General features: G+C 37.9%; 1 protein-coding gene and 2 long non-coding RNA genes across 3 annotated transcripts in view; 2 read left to right on the top strand and 1 right to left on the bottom strand.

Moving 5' to 3' along the window:
- Positions 1-14,040, bottom strand: part of LOC100367095 (E3 ubiquitin-protein ligase rnf213-alpha-like) — a 196,441-nt gene extending 182,401 nt beyond the window's left edge. The window contains exon 1 of the mRNA XM_085498959.1: positions 13,892-14,040. The gene's annotated coding sequence lies outside the window, so the exon portion shown is untranslated. The remainder of the gene's footprint in view (positions 1-13,891) is intronic.
- LOC146746090 (uncharacterized) lies at positions 3,703-4,223 on the top strand. Its single transcript, XR_014929571.1, has 3 exons — positions 3,703-3,805; positions 3,907-4,015; positions 4,115-4,223. It is a non-coding gene; the product is annotated as an uncharacterized LOC146746090 (long non-coding RNA).
- Positions 10,793-11,582, top strand: LOC144343772 (uncharacterized). Its single transcript, XR_013419049.2, has 2 exons — positions 10,793-10,919; positions 11,416-11,582. It is a non-coding gene; the product is annotated as an uncharacterized LOC144343772 (long non-coding RNA).
- Positions 14,041-25,135: the final 11,095 nt, after the last annotated feature.

Consider the following 25,135-nt stretch of genomic DNA (forward strand, 5'->3'; position numbering starts at 1 on the left):
AAGTCATGCCATAGTATGTTTACAGGTGAGTGAATTGTATACCTTCTCTAATTATAGCACAACTAGATACTCACTGCTTGTAATATTGTAATGAATTATTTTTAATATTTTATTTTAATTTCAGAACTAAAGCAAATTCAATATCTGAGATGTATATCGTAGATGTATTCACTGCGCCTCGGCTACCAAATCTATAGGAACAAGTTGTAAGTCATGCCATAGTATGTTTACAGGTGAGTGAATTGTATACCTTCTCTAATTATAGCATAACTAGATACTCACTGCTTGTAATATATTGTAATGAATTAATTTTAATATTTTATTTTAATTTCGGAACTAAAGCAAATTCAATATCTGAGACGTATATCGTAGATGTATTCACTGCGCCTCGGCTACCAAATCTATAGGAACAAGTTATAAGTCATGCCATAGTATGTTTACAGGTGAGTGAATTGTATACCTTCTTAATTATAGCATAACTAGATACTCACTGCTTCTAATATTAGAATTGTAATGAATTATTTTTAATATTTTATTTTAATTTCAGAACTAAAGCAAATTCAATATCTGAGACGTATATCGTAGATGTATTCACTGCGCCTCGGCTACCAAAGCTATAGGAACAAGTTATAAGTCATGCCATAGTATGTTTACAGGTGAGTGAATTGTATACCTTCTCTAATTATAACATAACTAGATACTCACTGCTTGTAATATTGTAATGAATTAATTTTACTATTTTATTTTAATTTCAGAACTAAAGCAAATTCAATATCTCTGACGTAGATGTATTCACTGCGCCTCGGCTACCAAATCTATAGGAACATGTTATAAGTCATGCCATAGTATGTTTACAGGTGAGCGAATTGTATACCTTCTCTAATTATAGCACAACTAGATACTCACTGCTTGTAATATTGTAATGAATTATTTTTAATATTTTATTTTAATTTCAGAACTAAAGCAAATTCAATATCTGAGACGTATATCGTATATGTATTCACTGCGCCTCGGCTACCAAATCTATAGGAACAAGTTATAAGTCATGCCATAGCATGTTTACAGGTGAGTGAATTGTATACCTTCTCTAATTATAGCATAACTAGATACTCACTGCTTGTAATATATTGTAATGAATTAATTTTAATATTTTATTTTAATTTCGGAACTAAAGCAAATTCAATATCTGAGATGTATATCGTAGATATATTCACTGCGCCTCGGCTACCAAATCTACAGGAACAAGTTATAAGTCATGCCATAGTATGTTTACAGGTGAGTGAATTGTATACCTTCTTAATTATAGCATAACTAGATACTCACTGCTTGTAATATTAGAATTGTTATGAATTAATTTTAATATTTTATTTTAATTTCGGAACTAAAGCAAATTCAATATCTGAGACATATATCGTAGATGTATTCACTGCGCCTCGGCTACCAAATCTATAGGAACAAGTTATAAGTCATGCCATAGTATGTTTACAGGTGAGTGAATTGTATACCTTCTCTAATTATAGCATAACTAGATACTCACTGCTTGTAATATATTGTAATGAATTAATTTTAATATTTTATTTTAATTTCAGAACTAAAGCAAATTCAATATCTCTGACGTATATCGTAGATGTATTCACTGCGCCTCGGCTACCAAATCTATAGGAACAAGTTATAAGTCATGCCATAGTATGTTTACAGGTGAGTGAATTGTATGCCTTCTCTAATTATAGCACAACTAGATACTCACTGCTGTAATATTGTAATGAATTATTTTTACTATTTTATTTTAATTTCAGAACTAAAGCAAATTCAATATCTGAGACGTATATCGTAGATGTATTCACTGCGCCTCGGCTACCAAATCTATAGGAACAAGTTATAAGTCATGCCATAGTATGTTTACAGGTGAGTGAATTGTATACCTGCTCTAATTATAGCATAACTAGACACTCACTGCTTGTAATATTAGAATTGTAATGAATTAATTTTAATATTTTATTTTAATTTCGGAACTAAAGCAAATTCAATATCTGAGACGTATATCGTAGATGTATTCACTGCGCCTCGGCTACCAAATCTATAGGAACAAGTTATAAGTTATGCCATAGTATGTTTACAGGTGAGTAAATTGTATACCTTCTCTAATTTAGCATAACTAGATACTCACTGCTTGTAATATATTGTAATGAATTAATTTTAATATTTTATTTTAATTTCAGAACTAAAGCAAATTCAATATCTGAGACGTATATCGTAGATGTATTCACTGCGCCTCAACTACCAAATCTATAGGAACAAGTTATAAGTCATGCCATAGTATGTTTACAGGTGAGTGAATTGTATACCTTCTTTAATTATAGCATAACTAGATACTCACTGCTTGTAATATTAGAATTGTAATGAATTAATTTTAATATTTTATTTTAATTTCGGAACTAAAGCAAATTCAATATCTGAGATGTATATTGTAAATGTATTCACTGCGCCTCGGCTACCAAATCTATAGGAACAAGTTATAAGTCATGCCATAGTATGTTTACAGGTGAGTGAATTGTATACCTTCTCTAATTATAGCATAACTAGATACTCACTGCTTGTAATATATTGTAATGAATTAATTTTAATATTTTATTTTAATTTCAGAACTAAAGCAAATTCAATATCTGAGACGTATATCGTAGATGTATTCACTGCGCCTCAACTACCAAATCTATAGGAACAAGTTATAAGTCATGCCATAGTATGTTTACAGGTGAGTGAATTGTATACCTTCTCTAATTATAACATAACTAGATACTCACTGCTTGTAATATTGTAATGAATTAATTTTATTATTTTATTTTAATTTCAGAACTAAAGCAAATTCAATATCTGAGACGTATATCGTAGATGTATTCACTGCGCCTCGGCTACCAAATCTATAGGAACAAGTTATAAGTCATGCCATAGTATGTTTACAGGTGAGTGAATTGTATACCTTCTCTAATTATAGCATAACTAGATACACATTGCTTGTAATATTGTAATAAATTATTTTTAATATTTTATTTTAATTTCAGAACTAAAGCAAATTCAATATCTGAGACGTATATTGTAGATGTATTCACTGCGCCTCGGCTACCAAATCTATAGGAACAAGTTATAAGTCATGCCATAGTATGTTTATAGGTGAATGAAGTGTATACCTTCTCTAATTATAACATAACTACCCCCGGTAGATACTCACTGCTTGTAATATTGTAATGAATTAATTTTAATATTTTATTTTAATTTCAGAACTAAAGCAAATTCAATATCTGAGACGTATATTGTAGATGTATTCACTGCGCCTCGGCTACCAAATCTATAGGAACAAGTTATAAGTCATGCCATAGTATGTTTACAGGTGAGTGAATTGTATACCTTCTCTAATTATAGCATTACTAGATACTCACTGCTTGTAATATATTGTAATGAATTAATGTTAATATTTTATTTTAATTTCAGAACTAAAGCAAATTCAATATCCGAGACGTATATCGTAGATGTATTCACTGTGCCTCGGCTACCAAATCTATAGGAACAAGTTATAAGTCATGCCATAGTATGTTTACAGGTGAGTGAATTGTATACCTTCTCTAATTATAGCATAACTAGATACTCACTGCTTGTAATATATTGTAATGAATTAATTTTAATATTTTATTTTAATTTCAGAACTAAAGCAAATTCAATATCTGAGATGTATATTGTAAATGTATTCACTGCGCCTCGGCTACCAAATCTATAGGAACAATTTATAAGTCATGCCATAGTATGTTTACAGGTGAGTGAATTGTATACCTTCTCTAATTATAGCATAACTAGATACTCACTGCTTGTAATATATTGTAATGAATTAATTTTAATATTTTATTTTAATTTCAGAACTAAAGCAAATTCAATATCTGAGACGTATATCGTAGATGTTTTCACTGCGCCTCGGCTACCAAATCTATAGGAGCAAGTTATAAGTCATGCCATAGTATGTTTACAGGTGAGTGAATTGTATACCTTCTCTAATTATAGCATAACTAGATACTCACTGCTTGTAATATTGTAATAAATTATTTTTAATATTTTATTTTAATTTCAGAACTAAAGCAAATTCAATATCTGAGATGTATATCATAGATGTATTCACTGCGCCTCGTCTACCAAATCTATAGGAACAAGTTATAAGTCATGCCATAGTATGTTTATAGGTGAGTGAAGTGTATACCTTCTCTAATTATAACATAACTACCCCCCGGTAGATACTCACTGCTTGTAATATTGTAATGAATTAATTTTAATATTTTATTTTAATTTCAGAACTAAAGCAAATTCAATATCTGAGACGTATATCGTAGATGTATTCACTGCACCTCGGCTACCAAATCTATAGGAAAAAGTTATAAGTCATGCCATAGTATGTTTACAGGTGAGTGAATTGTATACCTTCTCTAATTATAGCATAACTAGATACTCACTGCTTGTAATATGTTGTAATGAATTAATTTTAATATTTTATTTTAATTTCAGAACTAAAGCAAATTCAATATCTGAGACATATATCGTAGATGTATTCACTGCGCCTCGGCTACCAAATCTATAGGAACAAGTTATAAGTCATGCCATAGCATGTTTACAGGTGAGTGAATTGTATACCTTCTCTAATTATAGCATAACTAGATACTCACTGCTTGTAATATTGAAATGAATTATTTTTAATATTTTATTTTAATTCCAGAACTAAAGCAAATTCAATATCTGAGGCGTATATCGTAGATGTATTCATAGCGCCTCGGCTACCAAATCTATAGGAACAAGTTATAAGTCATGCCATAGTATGTTTACAGGTGAGAGAATTGTCTACCTTCTCTAATTATAGCATAACTAGATACTCACTGCTTGTAATATTAGATCTGTTTAATTCGTTTAAAAGATTCCTCTCATTAGTAAATAGCGCCCTCACTCCACAATATTTAGAATGAGTGGTTTGTCAAAAGTTTGATGAGTCAGGTGCATCTATTGGCTAAGCTTGTTGTACATAGAATCAAATAAGTATATGAACCATTAATGCTGTAGGGTGTACTGGGAGGGGTGGAGGATTTCATGTTTGTAATGACTGGTTGTAATGCGGTATCTCGTTGTTTTCAAAATGCAGCCTGATATTTGTTGCTTTCTTGGTTGTTCAATTGTGGCTAAAATTTGTGTGGTGGGTGGAAGATGTGTTTATTGTTTGTTGAGTCATTGTTTAGACACCCTGCAGCTTGAAATGGTATGGTCCAAATCCAAATTCGATATGGTAGTGTTGAATATCTGTGCGATATGGCAGTGTCATCTAAAAACCACGCATCAAAATGATTTCTGTTTGTTTATTTATTTACTGTTGTAGATCCTGAGAACTAGCCATTGAATATGAAGTCGGGAATAAATGGTTTTCTGAACAAGCTTTATTTATTATTGCTGGCAATATTCCAGTATGAATTGGGAGCAAACTGTGACACCAAATCTAGTCATTGTATTGTTATGCTTCTAAAATATTTTTTTTTTAAATAAAATAAATTAAATAGAAATATTATGTGTATTTTTGTATGTGGAAACATGGCTTGCCCACTAAAAAATATAAAGAAGTGTGGTCTGCAGTTCTTTTTTTAAATTTTTTTATTTGTGAAAAAAACTGGAGTGTAAACAATAAAACACTCACAGTGCAAGGCTAGTTCACCAACATGTCTATTCTCTTGCTTGAGTGTGAAAGTACATGGTTTAGTGACTACCTCTTATATTTTTAAATTTTAGAATTTTTTTTTATTTGGGAAGGTTCTTCGATAAAAATAGAACAGATGTAATGAATTAATTTTAATATTTTATTTTAATTTCAGAACTAAAGCAAATTCAATATCTGAGATGTATATTGTAGATGTATTCACTGTGCCTCGGCTACCAAATCTATAGGAACAAGTTATAAGTCATGCCATAATATGTTTACAGGTGAGTGAATTGTATACCTTCTCTAATTATAGCATAACTAGATACTCACTGCTTGTAATATTGTAATAAATTATTTTTAATATTTTATTTTAATTTCAGAACTAAAGCAAATTCAATATCTGAGATGTATATCGTAGATGTATTCATAGCGCCTCAGCTACCAAATCTATAGGAACAAGTTATAAGTCATGCCATAGTATGTTTATAGGTGAGTGAAGTGTATACCTTCTCTAATTATAACATAACTACCCCCGGTAGATACTCACTGCTTGTAATATTGTAATGAATTAATTTTAATATTTTATTTTAATTTCAGAACTAAAGCAAATTCAATATCTGAGACGTATATTGTAGATGTATTCACTGCGCCTCAACTACCAAATCTATAGGAACAAGTTATAAGTCATGCCATAGTATGTTTACAGGTGAGTGAATTGTATACCTTCTTTAATTATAGCATAACTAGATACTCACTGCTTGTAATATTAGAATTGTAATGAATTAATTTTAATATTTTATTTTAATTTCGGAACTAAAGCAAATTCAATATCTGAGATGTATATCGTAGATGTATTCACTGCGCCTCGGCTACCAAATCTATAGGAACAAGTTATAAGTCATGCCATAGTATGTTTACATGTGAGTGAATTGTATACCTTCTCTAATTATAACATGACTAGATACACATTGCTTGTAATATTGTAATAAATTATTTTTAATATTTTATTTTAATTTCAGAACTAAAGCAAATTCAATATCTGATACGTATATCGTAGATGTATTCACTGCGCCTCGGCTACCAAATCTATAGGAACAAGTTATAAGTCATGCCATAGTATGTTTATAGGTGACTGAAGTGTATACCTTCTCTAATTATAGCATAACTAGATACTCACTGCTTGTAATATTGTAATGAATTAATTTTAATATTTTATTTTAATTTCAGAACTAAAGCAAATTCAATATCTGAGACGTATATTGTAGATGTATTCATAGCGCCTCGGCTACCAAATCTATAGGAACAAGTTATAAGTCATGCCATAGTATGTTTACAGGTGAGTGAATTGTATGCCTTCTCTAATTATAACATAACTAGATACTCACTGCTTGTAATATTGTAATGAATTAATTTTAATATTTTATTTTAATTTCGGAACTAAAGCAAATTCAATATCTGAGATGTATATCGTAGATGTATTCACTGCGCCTCGGCTACCAAATCTATAGGAACAAGTTATAAGTCATGCCATAGTATGTTTACAGGTGAGAGAATTGTCTACCTTCTCTAATTATAGCATAACTAGATACTCACTGCTTGTAATATTAGATCTGTTTAATTCGTTTAAAAGATTCCTCTCATTAGTAAATAGCGCCCTCACTCCACAATATTTAGAATGAGTGGTTGGTCAAAAGTTTGATGAGTCAGGTGCATCTATTGGCTAAGCTTGTTGTACATAGATGCAAATGAGTATAGGAACCATTAATGCTGTAGGGTGTACTGGGAGGGGTGGAGGATTTCATGTTTGTAATGACTGGTTGTAATGCGGTATCTCGTTGTTTTCAAGATGCAGCCTGATATTTGTTGCTTTCTTGGTTGTTCAATTGTGGCTAAAATTTGTGTTGTGGGTGGAAGATGTGTTTATTGTTTGTTGAGTCATTGTTTAGACACCCTGCAGCTTGAAATGGTATGGTCCAAATCCAAATTCGATATGGTAGTGTTGAATATCTGTGCGATATGGCAGTGTCATCTAAAAACCACGCATCAAAATGATTTCTGTTTATTTATTTACTGTTGTAGATCCTGAGAACTAGCCATTGAATATGATGTCGGGAATAAATGGTTTTCTGAACAAGCTTTATTAATTATTGCTGGCAATATTCCAGTATGAATTGGGAGCAAACTGTGACACCAAATCTAGTCGTTGTATTGTTATGCTTCTAAAATATTTTTTTTTAAATAAAATAAATTAAATAGAAATATTATGTGTACTTTTGTATGTGGAAACATGGCTTGCCCACTAAAAAATATAAAGAAGTGTGGTCTGCAGTTCTTTTTTTAATTTTTTTTATTTGTGAAAAAAACTGGAGTGTAAACAATAAAACACTCACAGTGCAAAGCTAGTTCACCAACATGTCCATTCTCTTGCTTGAGTGTGAAAGTACATGGTTTAGTGACTCCCTCTTATATTTTTAAATTTTAGAATTTTTTTTTATTTGGGAAAGTTCTTCTATAAAAATAGAACAGATATATATATACTCTTTGAAAAGAAACAAGATTCATAAACATTAATCTATTTGAATACATTCTCTCTACAAATTACACAATACTTATTTTCTAGTGGAGTTTCTTCACAGCACAAACTATTGGAATCATGCACACATGTGAGTACTTCGGGGACACATTTTATAGCTACGCCCAAAATAGTCCATCATTTATTGCGCAACTGTGACCATACGACATCATTCTGTTAACATCTACACATTTTCATAAAATCTCCATGCACATTTTGACCTTTCAAAAGTAAAATACACTACAATTTACTCCAAAAAATTATTTTCTTGGTACATTCCTACATTCTTGCATACTAATGAAGGATTCCGACACATTGTAAGCTGATCAATTTTCTTGGACTAATAACAAAGCTGGTCAATCATTTCCCAGCAATAATGTGTCTAGTGTACTATTTTTTTCACTAAAATAAAATGATTGTCGTTTACATTTACTTCTATGAAAAATGGGCGGAAGTGTTAATAATACACAAACTAACACATGCATCTCGAATAAACATATTTCACAACTAATCAAATAAAAGTAAATAAAAACAGAAATATGAACTGCGAAACCAACTACAATTCCAAGTAAATAACGTGCAATAAACCAACACACAAACGCTGAGGGACCCGCATGTTGTTAAGCGAGCAATAACACAGAGTGTGAAACAAGTATACGCTCTAGCAGTTTCATGTTTTAAGGGTCTGTATTCAGAAAGTACTCAACTCATTACAGAACGCTCGAGTCTAAGTTATGGATTACTAAACACTGCATGCTAATGAATAATCGAACCTTAATACATCGTGTACAATTATACTTTTTCAACTAAAATAACATACTTGTCCAGTACTTCCAAATAATCTTAAAAGGGAAATGTATGTCTCGTTGCCAACATCCTATAAAATATTGCAAAACGACTGACCCAAAGGGGTCATGACCTTACATTCCTAACTAAATTATTGAAGGTGCGTGTCTGAATACAGGTAGCTAACAGGCATTGTATTGTAGCTGCGACATGTAACTTACTGCTATGGTAGAATATGCTCATTTTACCCAAATACGTATTTTAGTAATTGCATCAACAATGCATTTTAATTTGCATAGTCTGACAATAGTACCGTAGGACAGCACTTGTACAGGAAATACGATATTTCAAGGGTCACGTGACCATCTTCTCTGTAAAGCGGCTTAATTCTGGGAATAAAAACGTCACTATTTCCTTGAAATTGGTCTCATTACAGTGAGAATTAATGAAGGTAATTGAATGAACCAAAATAAACAAGATATTTAACATACTGCCACCAATATAGATTCATTGTGAGCCAGCATTATCCATGGGGACGGACATCCGGGTATTTTTACCACCTGGCAACCCTCGAGGTGAAAACAAAGGCCAAAAACTCGACAAAAAACGGTACTTTGGGATGGTTGTTGAGACTCCCCTGAACAGTTTAACAAGATTACTCTTGTTTGTGTAACACATATAAATTTGATTGTTCAGGATTACTTCAAAGTTGAGTTCTTGTTGTTTTCTCGAATTTTCACCGGCCCTTTGCTCGGTGTTCTGCGTCCGAGAGCAGCGCACGCAGAGCCCTTATAAATGCGTGGTACAGTTTTACGCGTCTTAGCAACGTGGAAAGTCTTGTGACGTTGCACCGCCCTCGAGGATTATCCTAAACTCATAGTTGCTGTGGACATAGGAAGTAAAGTAAGCAAATAACACCGAATAAACGGCAAGGTAAAGACTATGTTTAATTATAGTAAACATGTACTGCGTGCGTGACTCGAACCGGCGCTCGCGTACGGCACCTAACCGCCTAGCTTCACGCCACTACACGTCTTCCCCTCGGCCACCGGGCATCCCCAAAAAAGGATGCTTAATAACCGAGCTTATTACGTGCAGAGAACGTGAAACCCGTCCACGCGATCCGCGCCACACAGAAAATTATCGTTGTTTGGTGCTTCCTCGCTCAGCAACGTAAATACTGGCTCTCAACATAAATAATTTAGAGGCACATATATATAACCCAAACCATGCTCAGACTCCCTAACATGTCACAACTTAAACAATGCTGTAGCTTTTAAAAGAAGATGTTCACATCGATGTATTTACCATTAGCCAAATAAATCTATACAGTCACATTACAAAAAGTATTATTGTGCTGGGTTCAAAGCTAGTTTTACGTATAAAGTTGAGGCAGTATTTTGCTGCATTTTTTTGCAAGAATTAATAGAACACGCTGTAAAAGTTAAGTTTCTAATTGAAGCTTACACTTGAGTCTTCGACCACTTTACAGCGAATGAGCGTACACAAAAAGCTGACATCTAAAATGGATATTAGAAAGTCAAAACAAGTACCTTGAAAGCGGGGCAACTGTTTACATCGGACTAGTCGTGATTGTGTGGAAGCAAGAACATTTTCAGTCCGGCGTTGTGTTAATTGTATTGCGTTCATGTGTACTTTAATTTTAACTCGCATTTGTGTTTTTGTAAGGTAAGGATTTATTATTATCGGCTATTAATGCGGCCGGGAAATGATAATGTAGGCTGTAATCTGGAAAGTAGAGATCTGGGAAGAGTCAGGTGGCAAACACACTCAAATAAAATGGCGGATTATACCGACGTTAGCGACGGACAAAAACACGGCTTTTCGGTAAGTTTATCATTGTCAAATGCAACGAAAGTTGTTCTTTATGTTTATATTGTGGATCAAATGGTTCGAGTTTAGATCGTTATTATGCATAGTTATTCTGGGAGTGACGATTTTGTTTCCACCGGTTCGACCGAACACCGGTGACTTTTTTCAGTCGCTTGCCTTGGAGACGGGTGATGTTTTGCTGAAGACCGGGAAAAAATCGTCTACGGTATTGAAGCCGTAGCTGTAAATACTCATCATAATGTATCAACATTTTGTACATTATACAATAACTCTTTATTAAAGTAATTGAGCTGATTTGGACTGGAATAAAACATTTTTCATTTGGAACACATCGCAATTGATCAAGAAATATTTTTTTGCTCCAATTTTCTGCGTCGATGCCGTGGGCCGGTGAAAGTTGTACAATTTAAAATCAGTTTGCATTGTTTACTATAGCTGTTTGCAGTGTTCTAATCATTACGATTTACTTGTGTTTTTGCTTCCATTCTAGATAATTATGCACAGTGTTTGATGTAAAATTGAAGCAATGACTGAATAAACGAATCTCGGCTTGCGAAAATGTATCAGGAAGTGTACACAAGTGAAAAAAATATTCAATGTAATGACAAAAATTGTAAAATGCTGTGGAATTTCTTTTGTAAATAAAAATATACTAGCAATTTTCTATTAATGGTTTATTCAAGTGGGCAAAATATAATGTACAGAAAGATTGCCCGTAGAGTATCACTACACTGAAAAGTAATCAACCGACAACTTGTATAAAGAGGGGCTGCGATTGGCTGTTACTTACGCGAGATTTGAACGGGACTTACATAGGCATCGGATCAGATGTATGTAGGGCGGAATTAAAAAAAATCACAAAATGAAAATCAAAATAAAATAATAAAATAAAAAGGCATTAATAACAAAAGTAATAAAAAAATAAAATTAAGTTTATAGCCAAAATAATTAAAGCCCGTACACTACATCAGATTCTAATCAGATTGTGGCTACAACCAGCATAGTACAACTTATGTATTGACTTGTGTTGACCAAACTAGTCCTTAGTGTGTCATACTTTACAGTTCTGAACAATGGTAATTAATATAAGACTCAACTTTTGAACTAAGTACAACAATAGAATAGTTTAACAAGATCTGAATAGTCTAGACCAGTATTCTCACTTGATCACGCACAGTCGCATAGGTCATGTCATGTCAAGTGTACAATTGTTTTCACCAAAATAATATGATTGTCGTTTATATTTACTTCTATGAAAAATGGGCGGAGGTGTTACTAAGACACAAACTAACACAGGCATCTGGAATAAACAAATTTCTCGACTAATTAAATAAAAAAATAAAAACAAAAATATGCACAGCGAAATCAACTAAAATTCCAAGTAAAAAACGTGCTATAAACTAACACACAAATGCTGACCGGTGTGTCTAAGTAGTGGATTACTAAACAGTGCATGTTATACTTCCGCAACTAAAATAATATACTTGTCCAGTACTTCCAAATAACCTTAAAATGGAAATATATGTCTCGTCGCCAACACCCTGTAAAATAATTGCAAAACGAATGACCCAAACGGGTGACATTACATTCCTAACTGAATCATTAGAGGTGTGTGCGTGAATACAGATAACTAACAAGCATTGTATTGTAGCTGCGACATGCAGAACACTACTATGGTAGAATACGTTTATTTCACCCAAACACGTTTTTTTATTAATTGCATTAGCATTGCATTTTAGGTTGCATAGTCCGACAACAATACCGTAGGACAGCACATGTACAGGAAATCAAGTATTTCAAGGTCACGTGACCAACTTCTCCGTAAAGCCGCCATGTTCTGGGAAATAAAACGTCATTATTTTCTTTAAAGTAGACTCATTATAGTGAAAATTAACGAAGATAATTAAATGAGCTAAAATAAAGAAGTGATTAGATATTTAACATACTGCCCCAAAATAGAGGCATTGTGAGCCAGCATTATTACCATTGTTTGGTGTCTTCTCGCTCAGTGAATACGTCCAAGTATTATATTCACAGGTAGCTAATATTATAAGACTTTTGTGTCGTAGCATGCTTCTTTATATAATTCCTTTGACTGTTGTTGGCAGAGCTCACAAACGGAGGTGAATTACCAGGACTCGTAAATTCTGTAGTAAAATTACGGGATTTTTACTCCCATCTCGCTTTTTCTTAAGATACAGCATGAAAGACCCAAGCTGTCGCAATTTGTTTTTTTATGCTTGGTTAAATTGCGTCTGGTGAAAAAAAACGTAATTGGCTGGGCAGTAACTATCTTGGTTCGTAAATGCGTATCACATGTATTTGCATATTTACCAGGCGACCGTTGGAGTGTGAACAGGCACAATATTTTCTTCCGGTGTATTCATACTTTCACTATATCTTGCATTTGGTATTTGTAAGTTAATGATAGATTAGTTATTGGCCAATTAAGCGGCCAAGAAATTATTTAGTTTGTAATTTGGAGAGTACTGACAGTTTATACGTACTTACGTGAACTGGTCACATATTTGTTATTTCCTGGGTACAATTTAAAATATGTGAATTGATGTCTCAAATGATATCATTAATAAATTATATGTCTCGTGTACTATTTTTTTCAATACACTAAAATAATATGTGATAATCGTTCATATTTATTTCTATGACAAATGGACGGAGATGGTAATAAAACACGGACTAACACAGGCATCAGATAAACCAAATTTCACGACTAATCAAATAAAAGGGTATATACACAAAGAAATATGCACTGCAAAATCCACTAAGATTCCAAGTAAATAACACGCAAAACACGCAAATGCTGACCCGTGTGTTGTTAAGTGAGCAATTACGGAGAGTGTGTGACGTAAGTATATAGTCCAGCAGTTTCATTTTGTCAAGGATTTGTCTACATTACGGATTGAGTGCCTCACAATACCTGTATGTATGTTAATGAATAATCATACCTTAATACGGCGTCTACAATACCACTCTCTGGACTAAAATAACATACTTGACCAGTGCTTCCAGATGATCTTGAAAGGAAAATACGTCTAGTCGCCAACACCCTGTAAAAGATTTGCAAAACAACAGACCCAAATGGGTCATGACCTTAGACTCCTGTGTATGATGCAATTTTGAAATCACGTGTTCGCAATTGTTCTTAGAGGGGTTGTTTTCAGGGGTGGGAGATACCAAGGTGGAAAATGGATGCACATATGGGGGAATTCCTGGAGTTGCACTAGAGGGTTCAGGCCGAAATACAATATATAGTGTTTCCATGTTTCGTCTGATATTTCTGTGGTATTCTGCTGCTGTAAATAATGCAAGATTTGTTCCGAAATTCAGTGTGTTGTGTGCACTCCAGGGTTATTCGTTTTTTGCTGAAACATCCCTATGTTTTAATGGCAGAGTCGAATAGTTTCACTCCCACTGGGAAATCTGCATTGATGCTTGAATGAGAGCTAATTTATCACATTTTCCAGACCGGCGAAAGGGTATGCAACAGCCAATTTTTAACAGCCTGTCACGTGATTTTACTCTGAATGCCAACAAGAAAAGAGGCTCGTCCATTTTACACAGGAATAATTTGAAGTAGAATATGTGAGGGATAGTATCAACAGAGATGTGTATACTGAAAAGTAATATCTATTCTTTTTTTGCATCGCTGAGCATTTCTGTTTTAGTATACTGATTTGAAAATGTTGAATTTGCATGATTTTCGATGTCGTTATTTTTCTGAAACTCCCCTATTGATCGAATTCCGGGTTTGAAGGAGAACGGCACACCACGTGATTCGTTTGAATTCAATTGTGAAGGTAATCATGCCGTGCTACCGCGGTACTCCACTGATGGGATGACTTACGTCGTCAGCGGTCGTCACTGAGCTGCACGCTACAATTTCGCTTGTGATGTTGCTTGTTTACTGTGGATTGAATGAATCTTGATTACTGGTTAAAATGTTGCTCATTTGGCGTCAGTAATCTGTATTTGGAACTGGGTAACATCGCAACATAGCCAGCAGAAATCACAGGCGCTCGGTATGTTTCTGTGATAATAAAAGAAATATACAATAGGGGTCGAGAGTTCGCCCGGCCCTTTAACCATTAACAAGCCGGTAGCAATATGTTTTCGGCTGTTGCCATGGTAGGACATGAAAGTGAAACTAATGTTAGTTTATAACTAAAACCGTGCAAACAAACATTCAGTCGTTAGAAGTCATTTTATTTCATTGCTGGGACATATTCTGCTGTTAAATGTATTATTTCCAACGTGTTGCTATAGTATTTCATATATTGGAGGCAGCATTTGTTTCCATGGATACGGTGGTCAGAAGTTGTTTTCAGATTTTACAAATACTTAGTAGTAACTTTGTGCCCACACTCAAGCTGAGTAAAATGAGCTAGATCTGAGGTGTTGTATCCACAATTTGTAGTCCCAAAATCAGTTTTTGGCTGTTGCCATGGTAACGGTGGACATTTTCCTCCGATTTTGTTAATAACTAGGGTGAATGTGTAACCTACCTGCTGGGTTTGAGCGAAATCAACCAAGCCAAAAAAATCACAGAAGAATTAATACGTGAAAACACTAGAAATCACACACACAGAGACACACACACACAAATAAAGTGATTTTAAGGGCATTCCTAGTGGAGCGGATCGCCAATACCATGTTCATTTGCATATTAACCGTGAAAATACCAAAAACATCATTGCATGGGTGATATGCAAACTAGTTTTAGTCAAAATATGTGACTGCTTAGAAGTACCATTACTGTTGTTCACATTTCATTTCACCCGGCAAGTATATTCATGTACCCAAGGTTAAAATATCGTACTTCTAAATATTGTTTATTTCTGCTATATTTCGAAAAAACCCTACTCCTGAGCGGACTACTTTATTTGCTCTCATGCCTCATTTGCATATGGGGTGTGGAAATACCGATTTTGATTTCTGGAACGAATCAAATTAAACTGCTGTACATATATATGTAATAATGTGGAATACTTCCTTAATTAAATAAACGTCTTTATGCCAACTCCAGCTTAAAGTTATTCAATGCCTACATCAGTGACATCAAAATCTATGTATCACTCCCAGGAATTCCACTTGCTACTAATTGCATGGGAGTGCCAGTCTTTTATTTTCTATTGTTACAGTATGTCAATTTCTTGCGATTACTCGGAACATGAAGCTGTAACCATAGACTGTCCAGGTGATAGGTGCTGTAACTAAATTCTGGTGTAAGCACCGGTTAGGCAGTCTTGAACTATACATGTGAAGCCAGCTGAGAGGCATATTCAATCCTATAGTTTTCTCATTGTTTGGTAACTATTTGCTGCAAATGCAACAAAAATCAATATAAAAATATTACCCACACAGCATTCTACAGGTTACTTGTTGATATATGTGTTGAGTCTTGGAAGGAGAATTTCCATGTAGTAAGCTAGGTGGTCTGCTGTGTTTGACAGTGAGATGCTGTAGTTTTGTTGATTTGTGGATAGCAATATTTATTTTCTATTTTGCATGTGTTGTTAATTGTTGTTGACCATTCGAGTTAAACTTGTGGGCCATTGATGTAATTTGGTAGAGTTTGTGGTCGTGTGAAAAGTCCTTCACCAGCTTAGGTAGCCAAGAAGAGAGAGCCGAGGATCCAAGCCCCCATGGTTTGAATGCAGTTCAGGACACTCAAGAGAAAGTGAGTGGGAGTAAATATAGTTTGAATCTCAGCGAGAGTGACGTTTGTCAACAGTAGAGAAGTCAGTGACCCCGTCCGTGCTAGTCTTTTGTGAATCTGACCAGAATTACCATTTGTGGAGTCAATTTCTGAAATCGGAACTGTTGGACATGAACACGTACACTGATGTAAATGCAGATCTCGCTCACGTGAATCAAGAGATATAGACAGTGAAACAAGCTGGCGGCGCCCATGGCATAAGCGGATGTTGAACTTTAGACCACCGATCGACGACAGAATCAACTGTGAGTACTATTTGTGTCCGAGTCAACTGACGACTCTTCTCACATCGATTCGTGTACGAATATTGTAGCTGCATCTGTGCCGATTGTGACATTGAATTATTGTGGTGAACCTGATTTGTTGAACGGATATGCAGTCGTCTTTCTGTATTGTGTATTAACTGTAACAAAAAGCGAGAAACTAAAGAATACAGGGGAAGCTTTGCCCAAATTTTCATTTGGTGCCAACAGTTTCGTTGCAGTGAACTGTGCTACTTTGAGTGTAGGTGTATGGACACATACCGAACTGCTGGGCATCACCGATTGTACAATTCTTGTTGTGTATACTACCACAGTGACAGGTCATTCAGTTTAGTGTTCAACAGAGGACTGTGTTGCTGTATGTAGACTAGATAATTCACTACGTTCAAATACCCATCATAGACTTCGGTCAGTCAAAAAGACTATTTTGAACTGTAGGCATTAATCAGCGATTCTGCCAATGACTGAGAGATACAATCTTTTAGACAGAATTATTTTCCCTTATGTCACGAACGACGTGAGCGAGCCCATATTGCGGCGTCATTAGAGCTGGATACTCACTCTGCATCGAGTGTAGATCAAGTCTAGCGTCTCTGCCTGGATCGCCTGCTTTTTTCCTGTTGAATTTCTGTTTGGGTTGTGGCCACTGCTTGGCATCCGACATTGTAGCGGGTAGGATAAGTTTTTCTTGTGATTTTTACTCTCGTGTCGTTCTCCCCTTTGTGTGTAAACTTTTTTTTCAATAAAACCCGGGCGTTGTGGCTTAATCACTTGTTGGTTTCGATATGTCCCTTTTTCCTACTGTAATTTGCTTCCCTCACACATGTCGTCTTCAGTTTATGCTTGATTTGTATATTTAGAAATGAATAGAGGTAATCACAGCAGCAGGGTTCGCTACCGTTTTTTTGGTCTCCTCGTTTTCCGAGTCAACTGTGCAGTGGTTATATTCAGAATTTACCAGCATAGAACCCGCATCCGAGAAATACTTTTGCTGTGTTCGGGGTTCGGGTTTTTTTGCCTTGAAAGCGTGTGTTTTTCACTTGAGTTCTCAGGTCTAAGATTTTTTTTCAGATCAAATCACTGAGACTGACCGCTTCACTCGTATTTTCACAGCAATATCGCGCATCCAGTAAAAAAAAACAGTTAAAGTGAGTTGCGTGTTTGGCATGAGTGGAAAGTCCTCACGCTCAGCTACCGGTGCTTCGTGTACCGAGATGTCGAGTAGGAGACCCGATTGTGGAGGTACCGATATTTTTTCTCGGTCACCCCCCACTGAATGGAGGGCATCTTCACAGTCTGATTTTTTTAGGCGGTGGTTTACCCGATTTTACCGGCTACAGCGAGGCTGTGCCCCTGGTGGCTTTCCTCTGTGTTATGGGTCCCTTTGTGGACTCTTCCTCACATGGCACCGGGTTTGCCGCCAAGTTGAGGGCTGTCAGGGCAATTGCGTCCCTGGAAGGCCGGGTAGATCAGATGCAGTTGGAGCGAGCAGTCTCCACTACAGCCCCCTGGTGAGCTCTTCTGAGGAAGCCCCCGTTCCCAGCCGCGGCCGCTAATTTGGGCGAGGCCTAGGCTCAGGCTAGTTGCACCTGGTCTCCTCTGGGGTCTCAGGCACTGCATGCCAATGGGGATGCTGGCAGCCAAGCCCCCGATTTTGGGGCAGGGCTTTCGGGTCAGGGCACATGTTGCACCTCCTCCTTACTTTCAGCCAGCCAGGGTTCGTCGTGCAAAAATGGTACAACTGTAACAAATTTACCCTTGTGTCCGGTCTCCGCCATGGGTTTTGACTCACCTCTTACCAACCCATGCGCGTATACCAGAGGGAACCGACCCTCTCATAAGATGCACAGTCGAACACATTTTCTCTCCCTTATTTAAGTGGATAGGGACTGTTGATCGGCCGCCGAGGAGGTAATGCTTAAGGCCACCGGATACAACCATGTGGCACCTTGTCACTGGAAAAATAAAATCACATAAAAACTACATAAGACGGGAAAAAGTGCTCTCACTACCCACACAAATCTACAATTATATAGATCACAAAGTTTTGACGCGATAAAAGTTCACATGATAATTGTTCAACATTCGATTGCAATCAAAGTTGCTTCGGGCCCCTTTCCGAACAGTAATAGTTCACCTACCAGCTTTGACAAAAGTGTGGTCACGGGTTGGTCTAGCCGTCCACAACAACGGTTCCTGCGAAAGAGGTCGGTATACAGCCAACAAAAGTAATTGACACCACCAACAGTGAGGGCGCCATACAGATCTAACCAATTACGTGTATGCACCAGTGCACAAAGACTAAGGGAATACAAACTGGCATAACCAGGGGCCGAAATGCAGCGTAAACATGGGTTACACCCTCCCTCTTCAAACCCAGGTCATCCCTGACCGAGTAAGCCACTCACACAAAGTGCAGACATTGCCCAACAAACTTTGGGCTGCAACCATCAGACTTCGGGTATCGTCCTTCAGACTTCGGGCATCGTCCTTCAGACTTCGGGTATCGTCCTTCAGACTTTGGGTATCGTCCTTCAGAGCCCACATATACACATATAGACAGACACACACCATACTAGCTGCCTACACACCCAGGGGTATGCGAGCAATGAAAAAACTGACAGACAAACCATGAAGTTACAACAACGCTAGTTTGTTTATTTCCAGAGGACGTGTATAAGGCATTCCACACGAAGGCAGAAAGAAACACAGAGCCGGAGGCACATGTCCTCCCGAAACTAACGAAACATATGATTGAGGGATATATATATATATATATATATGAGTATAAAAAAACATCTAAAAGATGCTGCTCCAATGCCAATAGACTGCTCCGACCAAATTCAACGTGACGATGTTGCCTGCTGACCCTTCTCTCCAACCTCTGCACGCACAACAGTCCTGTTGATACGCAAGACATTGGCACCGAAGTCAACTATGCAGTTGAATTCACACAGCAGCGACGTGCCAATCACACCTTCAATAGAGAAGTAGCCAGACCCATTAACTTTTATGAGAGTAGAATTGGCCGCCCAGACACTACAACTAAATGGGATGGACTTCAGTGGTGGACTAAAGTGTGGCACCATGTCATTCTACATAGTGGTAGAGATGGCAAAATCAGTAGCCCCAGTATCAACCAAGAAGAGTCCCCGAGAACCAGCAATTGTAACAGGGACAGACATACACCTACGCATGGCTAGCCATAGGGAATCCTGCATTGGTCCACCAACTTTATTCTTCTTCTCCTCCTCCTCCTTCTCTTCCTCAGTCATCTGCCTGTCAGGAACTGTAGGCAGTTTCTTCATCTTGTTGCAGCTCCTCTTACCGTGGCCAAGTTCACCACAAAACCAGCACGGCATGACTTTTCTCCTCTCTTGCTCCGAAAGCATGTCTCGAAGAGGCCCTGGAAAAGGAGTAGGTTTACAGCTGGGACACGATGCCAGGGTCCTCTTCAGGTCCGCTATCTCCAGCCTCTGATCCCGAAGGCGTGAGCCTTTTAATCATATCTCTATTGCCTGTGGCAGCGATCTCAGCAGCATTGGCAAACTCCGCCTTCTCAGCCTGCGACATAACAGTCAAACTGAATCTTGTATCATCCATTTTGGTGACTTGCTTAACCCTTTTCCGGTCAAGTCGGTGAAAAACCGCCGTCAATATGGGTATGCTAGAATTGACCACTCCAGCTAGCTAACTGGTTATGTCGTTGAAAACGGCCTGCTATTTAGGTTGCTCAGACGGTCAAGCGTTTATAATACGATGTACGGAACTTGATATTTTACACTTGCAAAATTATGGGGGGAGAGAATTTGTTTTTGATTCTGTCAAGTCAAATAAATTAACCAAGTAATAAAGAATGTAATTTTATACTCTTGTCTTCTCATTTCACTATTTTACCGTCACAACGCGACCTTTGCGACGACGTAAAAAAAACGCCTTGACCACATTGCAAACTGCAGCATTACAACCGTATTTGAACGACATGATTCACGATTATAACGGTAGTAATGTATTTTGACCAGCTTGGCGAATAGTCCCGGCACTTGAGTAGCATGACGGATTCAAACAACTGAGCTTGGAATGTCGGCAATCACTAAAGTAAAATGACCGGGACAGCTGGTGGGAAATATTCAAGTCCACGTGATTTCACCGTCCGAGCTAGCATATGCAATTCTATGTGTATGCAAATTGTAACCAATCCGTGTTCGAAAAAATAATATATTTATTTACATAACAATAAATATTCAAATTGTGGAGAGATGCGGTCTTGTGGATATCTGGTCGTTCAGTATAAATATGGTCGAAGAAAGTGAGATAAAGCCCAGACTCACAGTATGCTTACTTTCCGACACGTACGTTAATATGCCGTCCTATTAAGATAGGAAGTGTTTTATGAAGGCAAGAAGGAAAACTGAAGAAAACGCGTCAATCTGGCAGTGGCACGGGGAGTGATAAGTTTGACATTGACACGAAAGATTTTTCACCAGCAAAGCGTGGGAAAAGAAAGAAATCCAAAGCAAAGGAAACATTTGACGTCGGTGAGTTACCAGCCGAACGTACCACGAAAACCAGTGATAATAGTCCACTCAAGAAAAGGTGTAAAAAGTAAAAGGACAAACGTCTTCTCTGTCAATGAACATGCGATTACAGAAGAAAGCTTGAAGGACTGTGGGGGCAAACTAAGGGGCAAACCAGGACAAAGCAGATGCTGAAGAAACTGGAGTTGGTAACGCTGAAATACAACGTGTCGTCGAAGATGTGATACAATTCTTGCAAGACAATGTTTGAGAATTGGAACCGTCGACATCCGCCACAACTGCCAACACAGAAAAGCAGGGGCCTGGACATATCGAACCAGCGAGCACGCAACAAAACGTCGATGTCACCAAAGAAATGGTTCAAGAAACTGTATGCAATACAGAACAATCAACACTTGCGAGTTTTTTCGAAAAACAAACTATTAAAAACGTGTTGTGTATGCACACGCATCGCCAATGGACAAACGTGATGATGAACATGTATTGGACGAAAAAAACGGGTGAGCTACGCCACAAAATACCAGATGACAAATGACGACAATACAGATGAAGATCGTGCTGAAAATGACGATTTTTTGGAGCAACGTTACCCACCTGTACTCGATAGTGACATTGAAATTGAATCAGACACAGAAATTGGTGCTACATTCGATTATGTTGCCTCCGGCACTGGTGAATGGAGAATGGCCACGGAGGAAGACTGCGATATATTTACCATTCCAGTTTTTGAACACGAACCTGGACCAACTTTCGAACTGCCTTCCTATGCTCGTGAGGTGGAATATTTCTACAAATTTATCCCTTTTTTTTGTTTTTGTTTTTTTTTGTTTTTTTTAACAGTCAAAACACTATTAAAAAAAATACAAATTTATCCTACTAGAACTGATAGAACTGGCTTCCACCGAGACTAATAAATACGCCAAATATCATCAAAAATACATTGCAAAGAAATTAAATGCCCGCTGGCATAATACAAATTTCACTGAAATGCAAGCATTCTTTGGTGTGATGATATGTATGGGTGTTGATCACAAATCTGCAATTGACGATTATTGGTCGCGTGACCCCTTTCTGCAGAACATGGGAATTGCATCAGTAATGACTTGGGCCAGATTTCAAATGCTAAAGCGTTATTTTCATTTAGCTGATCCAGTAAATGACCCACGGCGGGATCATGACATTGAACGCCGTCGTCAACTATCAGAGGCCGACCCGTTGTATATAATCAACCCATGGCTGAAACCCGTACTCGAAAATTGTCGGCGATATTATCAGATGGGACAGGAAATTTCAATTGACGAGGGTATGGTGAGATTCAAGGGAAGGTCCATGTTTAAGCAGAGATTGCCCCACAAACCCGACCGTGATGGCTTCAAAATATGGCAGGTGTGCGACTCGACAACGTCTTACATTGCGAACTTTGAACCATATTTGGGAGTGAAATATAAAACTACCAATGATGGAAGAAAGAAAGAAACTGGGATAGCAGAGCGTCTCTATGGGATCTAATGGCTGATTGCAAACATCTCCCTCAGACGAGTCATCTCACCACAGATGGCATCTGCCTCACCAGCCTTCATCTCAAGTCACCTCTTCGCCTTGGCAAACAACTCCGGTAAGTCACAAGGGTCACACATGCCCGACCAAAACCTACTTGAACAATCATAGCCATATCTGACCGTGGGGTCTACGCTCACTTGCAGATCTCCTAACACCTGCCACTTCTGACACAGCACCTGACGCACATTTATCGGCAAGCTCTGACCTCTCCTGCTGCTCACTAATTACTCCTGGACTGTGATGGGCATCATCAACAGTCGGAACCTCACTTGCCAAACCACTGTGGCGCTCATTCAGATCATCATCATGCACCTCAGCTGCTTCAGGCTCCACGCACAGACCAGTTTCCACAGGGCTGATCACCACTAGTTCAGCTACCCTGGATTCAGTAGGGACTTGGCTTTGCTCTGGACATTCAACCCAATAGACAAGCCCACCATCAGAACTTGCACTCGTCCATTCCGGTTTCGATTCAGACTCTGAGCTGCTTTGAGGGCATCTGGCCCTGGTCCTTGCACCTAGTCGTCATTATACCTTTTTAGCCCTTTCCCTCATTGGTCTATTAGGGTAAGGCATATATATGCTACATGGAAGGAGTAGATTCCTGTGCAGCACTCTTCTCCAGTGTCTCAATTCATAAACAGGCGCATCAGGATTCATGCGACGAATCACAACATAGGGTTCCTTTTCCCATCGATCAGCTATCTTGTGCTTTCCTCGTATATTGACATTACGGACCAGCACTCTATCACCGGGCTGTAAGACCGCTTCCTTCACCTTCAATCCATAACGCTTACAGGTTATGGAAGGTCTGCACTTTGCATCTACATCATGTTGGATCCTGGGCCAATTAAACCTCCACCGCAACAAGTCAAGTGTTCTCTCCTTGCCAGGGTGCCCCATGTCACCATGAAGCGCCTCCATGGCTGTACCATGGTATGCTTCAGGCAGAACCAGCTGATGGCACTCCTTTCCTTCTGTATCTGTTCACACTCTATGCAAAACACCGTTTTCAAGCGTAAGCGATTCCATTCTCTTAGCACCAACCTAACCTCATCAATCTCACCGCTTCTCCCCTGTCGAGAGGGTCTGTGGGATCTTCCAACATACCAACACAGTCTACCAATCACCAAATCCTTCCGCTGTAGTTCCCTCTATTCATCCATGGTGACAGTGGAAAGCGCTGGACCATGCACCCATTTCTCAGGTTCTTCCAGCAGTCACTCCCAGTAGTTCCACTGCAGGCATGGTTGAGGTATGTTGAGCACTGCTTATGGCTGCAACAGTCTCCTTTCGCATAGTCTTGCACTTCCTTGCACCAGGGGGGTTTCAATCAAGCCAGCCACCACAACCAGTGTCATCCGTAGTATATCCTTGTTGTGGCCTACGAGACAAACCGTCTGCATCACTGCTCGGTTTACCAGGTCTATACTGCAATTCAAAGTGATATTGGGATAATGCAGCAAGCCATCGGTGTCCGGTCACATCCAATTTTGCACTCGTCATAACATATGTGAGCGGGTTGTTGTCTGTCACCACAACAAATTTGTTGCCATACAGGTAGTCGCTAAACTTTTCTGTGACAGCCCACTTCAGCGCCAAAAACTCAAGCTTGTGAGTTGGATAGTTGCGCTCACTCTTGGCCAGTCTTCGGCTCGCATACGCTACAACCCTCATTTGCTCTCCTTCATTCTGATACAAGGCTGCACTCAGATCCAACAAACTCGCATCTGTGTGAAGCTCAAAGGGCCTGCTGTAGTCAGGATATGCCAGGACCGGTGGGGTCATCAGCGGCTCAACCAAAGTTTTGAACACCAGTTGGCATTCTGGAATCCACTCAAACCTTGGCCGCTGACTTTCAGGCACCAGTCTCTTCTTACTCCCTCCACCAGTTATCTCATACAACCCTGTGATCAACTCATTGAGTGGCTTAGCGATTTTCGAATAGCCCTCAACGAAGCGAGGGTAATATCCTGCTACACCAAGAAACGTCGTCACCTCTTTGACGTTGGTAGACACTGGCCAGGCCCTCAGGGCTTCTGTCTTTCTTGGGTCTGTCTGTATGCCATCCTTCATCACAACGTGGTCAAGATAATTGATCTTCTCCTGAAA

Source organism: Saccoglossus kowalevskii, chromosome 5 (assembly GCF_978046115.1).
Source record: "Saccoglossus kowalevskii chromosome 5, keSacKowa6.1, whole genome shotgun sequence".
NCBI classification, from domain to species: Eukaryota; Metazoa; Hemichordata; class Enteropneusta; family Harrimaniidae; genus Saccoglossus; species Saccoglossus kowalevskii.